This window comes from Hippocampus comes, unplaced genomic scaffold (genome assembly GCF_001891065.2).
Source record: "Hippocampus comes isolate QL1 unplaced genomic scaffold, H_comes_QL1_v1.1 scaffold20, whole genome shotgun sequence".
In the NCBI taxonomy this organism is placed as follows: Eukaryota; Metazoa; Chordata; class Actinopteri; order Syngnathiformes; family Syngnathidae; genus Hippocampus; species Hippocampus comes.
In genome coordinates, this window is record NW_017805462.1 from 781,546 (window position 1) to 789,974 (window position 8,429).

General features: G+C 43.6%; 1 protein-coding gene across 1 annotated transcript in view; it reads left to right on the forward strand.

Annotated features, from left to right (window-relative positions):
* The window catches only part of basp1 (brain abundant, membrane attached signal protein 1), a 12,643-nt gene that overhangs the window by 959 nt on the left and 3,255 nt on the right, over positions 1 to 8,429 (forward strand). The window lies entirely within an intron of this gene.

Here is an 8,429-nt window from a genome sequence, read left to right on the forward strand (position 1 = left end):
TGTGCAGGGGTTTGTTGTGTGCAAAATTCTGATTGGTCAGTCAATCAACATTTCCTTTGGCCTCACGCCAGTTTGCTATGAATTCAAAATCATCATAGTCGGTCAATCATTTTGCAGGTTTTTAGAATGGTGCCTTGAGGTAAGAGTCGCTTGGTTGATGATTTTTTTTTTTTTTGGGGTGGGGGGGGCTTGAAAAAGGGAGCAGAAATTTGAGACCCCGCATCGCGAGATGGCGCCAGAATTCCTCACAACGTACAGCCAACACCAAATCGCATTGGAGTAAGGCTACAACAGATGATTATTTCATTGTTTTCCGATTAATCGAATTAAAAAAAAATAGTTTTTACATTTCCGCCCCTTTATTTAAAAAAAAAAAAAAACAGGACATTATTTCACACTGACAGTACATGAAATGCAGAAACAAACTGATAATAAATCATTTTCGCGCTTTGATCTAGAACGTATCAAACAATCGGCAATGATGTTGACCATCGTTTTCCAAAGGGAAAACAGATGTTTTCAAAACATTTATTTTTGAAAGACACTAAGAAAATCCAAATGTTGCTTTTGCTTGAAAATAGTTATTGTTGATTTCAAATGTGGCCGTAAAGAGCTAAATTCCGAGTCCAGTCCAACGCAAATGTGTTCTGAACAACAAGATTTGGTCAAAGTTGTAATGGGATTAAAAAAAAAAAAAAAAAAAATCATAAACAGTTGACACCGATTAACTGATATCCACTTGGTGGCTAACGCTAAAGACAGGCATGCTTCATATGCAACCATGTGACTTTGACTCTGAAATGCATCTACAACGCTTGCAAGTAGTCAAGAAAGCCCTGACACTTGTGTCTTTCTACATCGACCATAATGGTCAAGATATGCACCTGTTGCGACACTTTGACAAAGTCGCACATTGCTCGCAAAGATCATCGTGTTTTATTGCAAATGTGAAATGGCCTCCACATCCTGGCACTTGAGCTCACAGGTCCCTCTGGTGCAACTGCAACATCATCATGCGGGTCTCTCCAGCAGCGTTAACACGAACGACTGCATGTGTGACATTTGCAAAGGAACCCTCCCCCACCCCCGCCCCCAAAAAAGGAGCTCAGGTTTTGTGCTCGCTTTCATGGAAAAAGCGTTTTAAGCAATGGTGGGAAAATTCTGCTCATCCCAAAAATGTCTCAGTATCTTTAGGAAACATCTTGCAAATCGTGAAACCTATCACACCTCACGCTCAAGACATCGGGGCATGACGAGTTTGAAAAAGATCACCTGATAATTTCTTCTATACATCATGACGTTAACAACTAGCAGTAATTCAAACAGTCGTAGCAATCAGATGAATGAATATCTTTACCATTATGGATCAAATGAGATGAAAATGAGCATTACAATATTCGTTAATGCCATTTGAATGTTGAATGAATCGAATAATATTAATCATTTATCGTCGCTGTACGCTGCATCCCCCCCAAGTGTTTGCTGTTCAGCATTTGCATCTTCGCTGATTTTTTTTTTCTCTACCCATCCTTCGCTTCTCGCTAAAATTGTCAAAAGCAATAAAAAGATTCATTCGGGACCATCTGGTGGAATATTGGTTTTGCCGCCAGGTTGATATATACGGCGACGTTTTTTTTTCTTTTTTTTTTTAAGCAGTTTTCCTGCTGACGTTCAAGCAGCAGGTTGCGTTGGCAGCCATGTTCTCGGCCAGCCATACCTCCCCCATCCCCTTCAAAATCACCATGGAAACGGCAGCACTGTGGTCACGTGATCCGCCCTTGTTCATTCATCCCCGCTGCGTTACCGTGTGCCAATCTACGCGCGTGTGTTCGCGTGGCGGTTCGCGCGCATACGTCCGTGTGTTTGTGTGTACGCGTGTGCGTGTGGGTTTGCGTGTGAGCGCAAGCTGGTCATGTGATCAACAGATAGTTTTCCGCGGCGTCCATCTTAATTAAGCATCTGGCGGCGCGATGCAGATGGGAGCTTGCGCACGGGCGCGTGTGCGGCATCACCACGACTGAAGTTTTAACGAAAATACACCAGTACCTCATTATAGGAGTTGAATCTTTGACATGACAAGGTTATTTCTTTAAGCAAATAAATTAAAAATGCCATTTTTTAAAACAATAACTGAAATTACATTTTATGTTTATGTAAGTTTAATTGTGGTGAAAATGTCCTTCATTTTTGTCTTCTATTGAGGCAGATTTCAAACGTATTGCATTTGTTATATATTTAAAAAAACAACTATAGCTATTAATAAAACGAATTAAAAAAAGATGAAAAACACTCTAAAGCTAATTGAAAGAAAATGAATTAGCAAAACAAAATGACAAAAAAAAAAAAAAAAAAGAACTATGATCAAAGTATTAAATGTTTAATTTGGCTCCAGTTTGTGCCATTCAGGGCATTTTGAGGAGCTTCATTTCGAAAAAATAAGTGCCTTACCACCGGTTTGGGACATTTTTACACATTACAGTTTGTTTTGGGGGTGCATCAATTCCTCACGAATTTGGATTTGAAATCCATTTCTTCCATGATTGAGACCACAATTTTTCATCAAACTGATACCAATACAAATATTCATTCAAGTAGAAAGCGATACCTACTGGCAAGGCGTATCAGTAGTTTGTATCCGCAACGTTTACGAGTACCCGGTACTTTGACAGCAGGCAGGCATTTTAAACAAACTCGTTTTATCACCTTTAAAGTCTGTACATACTGTAGCATGTGTGTTTGATGTGTGCCTTTAAGGGACGTGGCCCGGTGAGTGATGTCACATTGGCTGGTTGGTCTGCATGCAAGTGTTTGGATGTGAGTTGTGGCCTAAAGCAGCTTCATGCGTGTGTCTTCATTTTGCCTCTGTGTTTCTTCCCATCAACAAATTCGCCAACAACTGTGGCTCTCCTTGCCCACATGCCAGGGCATCTCCATACAAGAAGTCACTCTGTTTTTTTTCTCCCCTGTAACTTGAATGACGTTGCATCTATATATGGTTAGTAACTTCACGGCACTGTCGCTGCTCAACGTGGGCTACAGGAAGTGTAATTATTCAGTTGCGGCCCTAAAGCAATTGTCAACAAGAAGTTTTGGGTACTGCATGTTTATGGGTTGTGAGGTAGCAGCGTGCGCAAAAGCGCAATTCCGGTCCAGTATTCCAACTTGAGTATTCGCCATTGTCGAGTTTGACTGCAATAGAGAAGTGGGCAGTGACGATCTTGAAACAGGAAGTCGATTGGACAGGAAGGAGATTTAATGCATGGCATGTCATCAGCTGCTGGTTTAACACTTGCCAATGATAAACCAAACGCGCAACACGCAGCACGCTGATAAACAGTTGGGGAAGTCAAAGAGATTATTTGAATTTACCCGAGCGATTATTTATATTACGCTCTGCCACCAAGCGGAAACATTAGCGCCGTGATGTGCAGTAGCAGTCCAAAATGTGGAAACGCCTTCCAATTCAAATGATCTCCAACACACGAAGAAGCAAAGAAATCCTTCATAGAGCACAACCGAAAGTCATTCCAGGTTATAAAGCTTCTTCCACATCAGAAAAGCAGAGTGAGAAAATATCAAGAAAATAGTGAATTTGAGAGGATATTTCCAAATTTTTGACCGCTAGCGGTTTGTAATGGAACATATGACCATAACACCAATAGCACAACATTCAAGTCAGCGGGATGACAAAAATATTCCACAGCGTACTTGACAGATTGTGATGTCATTTGTTCAGGGGTCTGATGGCGTGTGGATGGTAGAAGCTGTTTTTCAGTCTTGTTGTTTTGGTTGGTGCCGCGTTTGGAGTCATCCCTGACTACCTCGTCCTTACAAAGGGATGTTCAGCAGATATTTGAAGGAACTATCTAGGTCCACGATAACGAAAAAAAAAAAAAAAACATGATCTTCAGTCTATCACGAGAACTGTAAGTGCCTCGGGGCCTTTGTCCCGCCTTGCAGGAGGTCTGGCGCCAGAGCAACAGCGCCCCCTCTCGCTGCGAGTGCCATCTGTTGCCTCGTCTTTGTTGGAAACCACAAATGACAGGCTGCGACCGCTCACTCGCTCGCGTGAAAGTGAAATGATTGTGAACGATTAAACAAAAGGGAACAATGGGAATTTTTTTTTCTGAGGGTCCATGAATGCCAGGATGTTTAAAAAAAAAAAAAATTTATCCATTTTCCCACCCTGCAGCTTCTGTAGTGCAAAATGCCTCCTCACTGATGTGCACTGCTTAAACTAACAACATAACTGCAAAAAGAGAAACGCATTTGAGAAGGGCATGAATTGTGGAGATGTATTTTTCATGTCAGTTGACCTGACATTTGGAGGGATGTGGCCAAAACGGCATCTGATGACGCATTTTGGTATCTGGTGTGAGCTGTCCCTCTACTACTATATACGATTCTAGAGCGCAATGGGGTGGTCCGGAGGCTTGGTTCCTTAGAGTGCCTCATTGTGGGCTGCAAGTGCATTCACATCACAGTGAGCCAAAGAATGAGGTAAATTAAAAAAAAAAAAAAATTAAATACAATGTGAGTGCCAGCTTGTCGAGAGGGTCGTCAAGCTGCTGTGGCAACTTTAGAGTGCCTCGTTGTCAACCATGAGTATGTGGACAGTGGCTTTGCGCTGGTGTGGCAACTTTCGAGGGCCCCATTGTTGGCCCTGAGCAAACATACTGTAAGTCATGCAGATTAAATGATATCACTGTCATTTTTGGAAACAAATCATTTCAATGTGATATTTTGTGAAGACATGGGGGCAACGAGTTCCTTGGTTTGATGTGATTGGCAGAATGCAAAAATTTTCCCGCGGCAACGCCAGATATGAAAGTCAACATCACGCTCGAGTTAACCGATAACAACGTTTGCTCGCTGCGGTCTCATCCTGTTGACATTGTGCACGCTGGCCGCGCCCGTCAATCATTAACTGCCGGAATGTTCCGGCGACGACACTCAACACTCGCGCTCGTTCGCTCGTCATCTTGTTAGCGGTTAGCATCTTTCTACGCCTAATAAATCACAGATTAAAAGGCAAATTCATGCAACAACAAATGCAGCATTTAGCCACCTCGGTTTTTCACACACAAACTTGGGAGCTGACATTGACTGGCGACCAGTTTGTTGTTTGTCAGTATGTTCCCTGACCGTGAATGGCGACCAGTCCAGTCAGGTGTAACAGACTCCAACTGACAAGCGAGCAGAACAAGCACCATGGAAAATCATTGACTGGATTATTTCATCGAAGGTGAAGAATATGAAAACTCGTGGGGTTGTTAGTCGGTCATCGCTCCGCTGCGAGAAGTGTGTCACCCCCTCCTCTTTATCTTCCTCCTCCTCTTCTTCTTCTTTTTGGGGTTATTTGGAGTTCAGCACCACCGCCGCCGCCACCGCCACCATGACCCGTTGTCTGCTCAGTTGGCGTTTCACCCGAGCTGGGTGCAACTGACTTGGCTGGCGGGACAAAAAATGTGACCAAGATGCGACCAATCAAGTACAATTATTTTGCCAGTTTATTGGTCGCTTGGGATTTGACCTGATTTTTGGGAGCCATTCAAAAATCATTTTGGACCTTCTCCAACATGCGAGTTTAGTGCCTCATTTATATTCTGCATTCCGTTCCGTAAGTCTTCTTCCAATCATCGCCGCCATATTGATCGCTGACATCTGGCACTGGGGGAAGGCTGACAAATGGCGCCGAGGATGGCGAAGGCACGAAGAAGAAGAAGCCGCTCACGTTATCGATCCATCTGATGGATTGCTCGGAAACGAGACGGCGAGAGAAAAATGGTCCACTACATGTCCACGACACGTGGCTCGTCTGTCATATTTATTACACTGGAGCAGGACGTAGACCAAAAAGGAATTATGGAGATTGATTCCGTATGTTGCAAAAGAACACAGGAGCAGCGACTGCACGTTTCCCAATATGCCACATCAAAACATGGGGGTGATTGACTGAAATCAAATTAATGAGAATTAGAGTGATGACGTATGTCATAACAAAGGGAACTCGATCGATACCTTCCAACATCATAGAAGTTGGACTTGGAGTTCACCCCCACCCCAACTATTTCATGATATGGACCGATTGGCACCTTTGACAGGTGTCCCGGTGTTCTTGGCGTGTTTGTTGTTCCCGTGTGCTATTGTTCTCCGTGTAGGCGCTCGGAGCAAAGAACAAAAGAGGACTGATAGAATTGTCACACGCAAACACAGCTGACAACACAAAGTCCTCAGTGAGCAATGCTAACAATGCTAACCATGCTAAAGAGCTGGACGGCCAGTGACGTCATGCTGGATTGTTTTCATGTGTGTTCTCCGTTTGCTTCGATTGCTCCATTGAATGACTTTATTTATTTAGCATTTCATAAAAACACACACACACAGCATGCCAGAATATTCCTCCGCATATTCACGATTCACTACTTGGGTGTCAGGGAACTTTGTTGAAGCAAGTTGAGTGGCATCTGGTGGGAAATTATATCCCTTGTTGGGGGGTATTAGACGTCAAATTATCAGGGATATGTTAGCTGAATGGTAAGGCGCAATGGAAAAGGTCATTGACATGCTAACAATCACCATCTTTAAGGCAGTTTTAGAACCAACGGATGTCTAGACGAAACGAATCAAGCCATTTGATGATAAATGGTTTTCCCATCTTTCTTCCCCATTCTGCATCAGACTCACGGCGGTCATCTTAAATTACACGAAATGAGATCATTTCGTGAATTTATTGTGAATTCAAAGTGATGGTTACGTTACTACGAGTGCCCTCTCCTCCCCGTGTCGTATCAGCCATTTTGATTGCAGCATAAAATGCATCTTGGGACATTTTCCCAGCCAAGTCTTCGCAAGTCACCACCTGATGCAAGCGTCGTTTAAAATTAAGCTAGCAGACAAGGACGACCTTCCGTGCTTTCTTGCTTTGTGCGCACTTTCGATTGCAACAGAACTCAGATCATAAGGATGTAAGAATGAACGCCGATTGAGAAACGGCTAATGTGAATACAGACAATCGTCTTCCTTTGTCAGCAGCAGAATGAATGATCTGTGTGACAACAACCAACGACCATACCGATTGAATAAATTGTCAGGTGAGCAGCAGCCAATGTAAGCTCCGTGTTGCCAGGCGGGAATGTGTGTGCATTCTAATTCAAATTCCGTGGAGAAAAGATGAGGAGAGGTTCCTTTGAATATCCACAAAGACTTCTTGACACCACTTGAAGCATCAAGAATGCGTTACCATGGCGAGAGGGCTGGGGTGGTGCTGACGATAACGACGTTTGTCAGCAACATTCCAGGACTAAAAATTGACAAAAGCTCCGCCAGGCGCCGTCTTGCGTGTCCTTTGATGCAGCACACGCTTTTGTCATGCGATCTGTCGCAAAATGGCCGACGGGGAGCGTGGTGCTATTGCAACGTAGGCGTCACGACATTCACACTTGGGAACACATCAAGTCGACCAAATGAGCATTCAATCAGACGGGATTTTAAGAAGCTTGGAAATAACAACACGGAGGATGGAATTAGACAGATCCTTTACAAAAGAACACAGGAACATGGAAGAATTAGGCTGAATCCGTACACCACTAGAAAAGAAATTACACCAATCCCGTAGCTCACAACGGAACACTGCAGTAGGAATTAGACACCTGCCGCATAATACAATAGAATTCTGCAGGTGGAATTAGACTGATACGAAACGTCAAAACTAAACATTGCAGCAGTAATTAGATTTGTCCAATACAGTATAAAAAAAAAAAAGATGCCGGTAGGAATTAGACAGGTCCCATATGTTACACAAAAGACCGCTGCAGGAGTTCCACAGTTCCCATAGATTACAGAAAAACACTGCAGCAGGAGATGCTACAGTTTTACGAAATATCAAACTTTAACACTGCAACAAGAAATAGACAGGACGCCCACATGACAACAAAAGACTGAAGCAGGAATTTGACAGTTCCGAAACACCTTCTGACAAAACAGTGCAATCAGATGAAATAAGACTGCAGCAGGGATTAGACCGGTTCCATAGGTCGCAACAAACTCTGCGGGAGCAGGAATTAGACAAGTCCCATAGATTTCTTTGTCTTTCTCTTCCTTCCTTCCTTTGCAGAGCAGCGCCACCCAGTGCCCAGACTAACAAGCACAATGCAGGCAAGCCAAATACAGTGTACTGTAGTAACATTTCGTGCATCACTGAGTGATTAGTAGTGAGTGAGAGTGAATACTTTTTTTTAATGGTGTGATGTGGCAATGTTTCAGTAAAGAGCAGGCTATTCTGAATAATGTCCCTGACTGCCACTCACGCATTGTGTTGTCAGCTACGACACACACACACACACACACACACACACACACGCACGCACGCACGCACGCACGCACGCACGCACGCACGCACGCACGCACGCACGCACACGCACACGCAC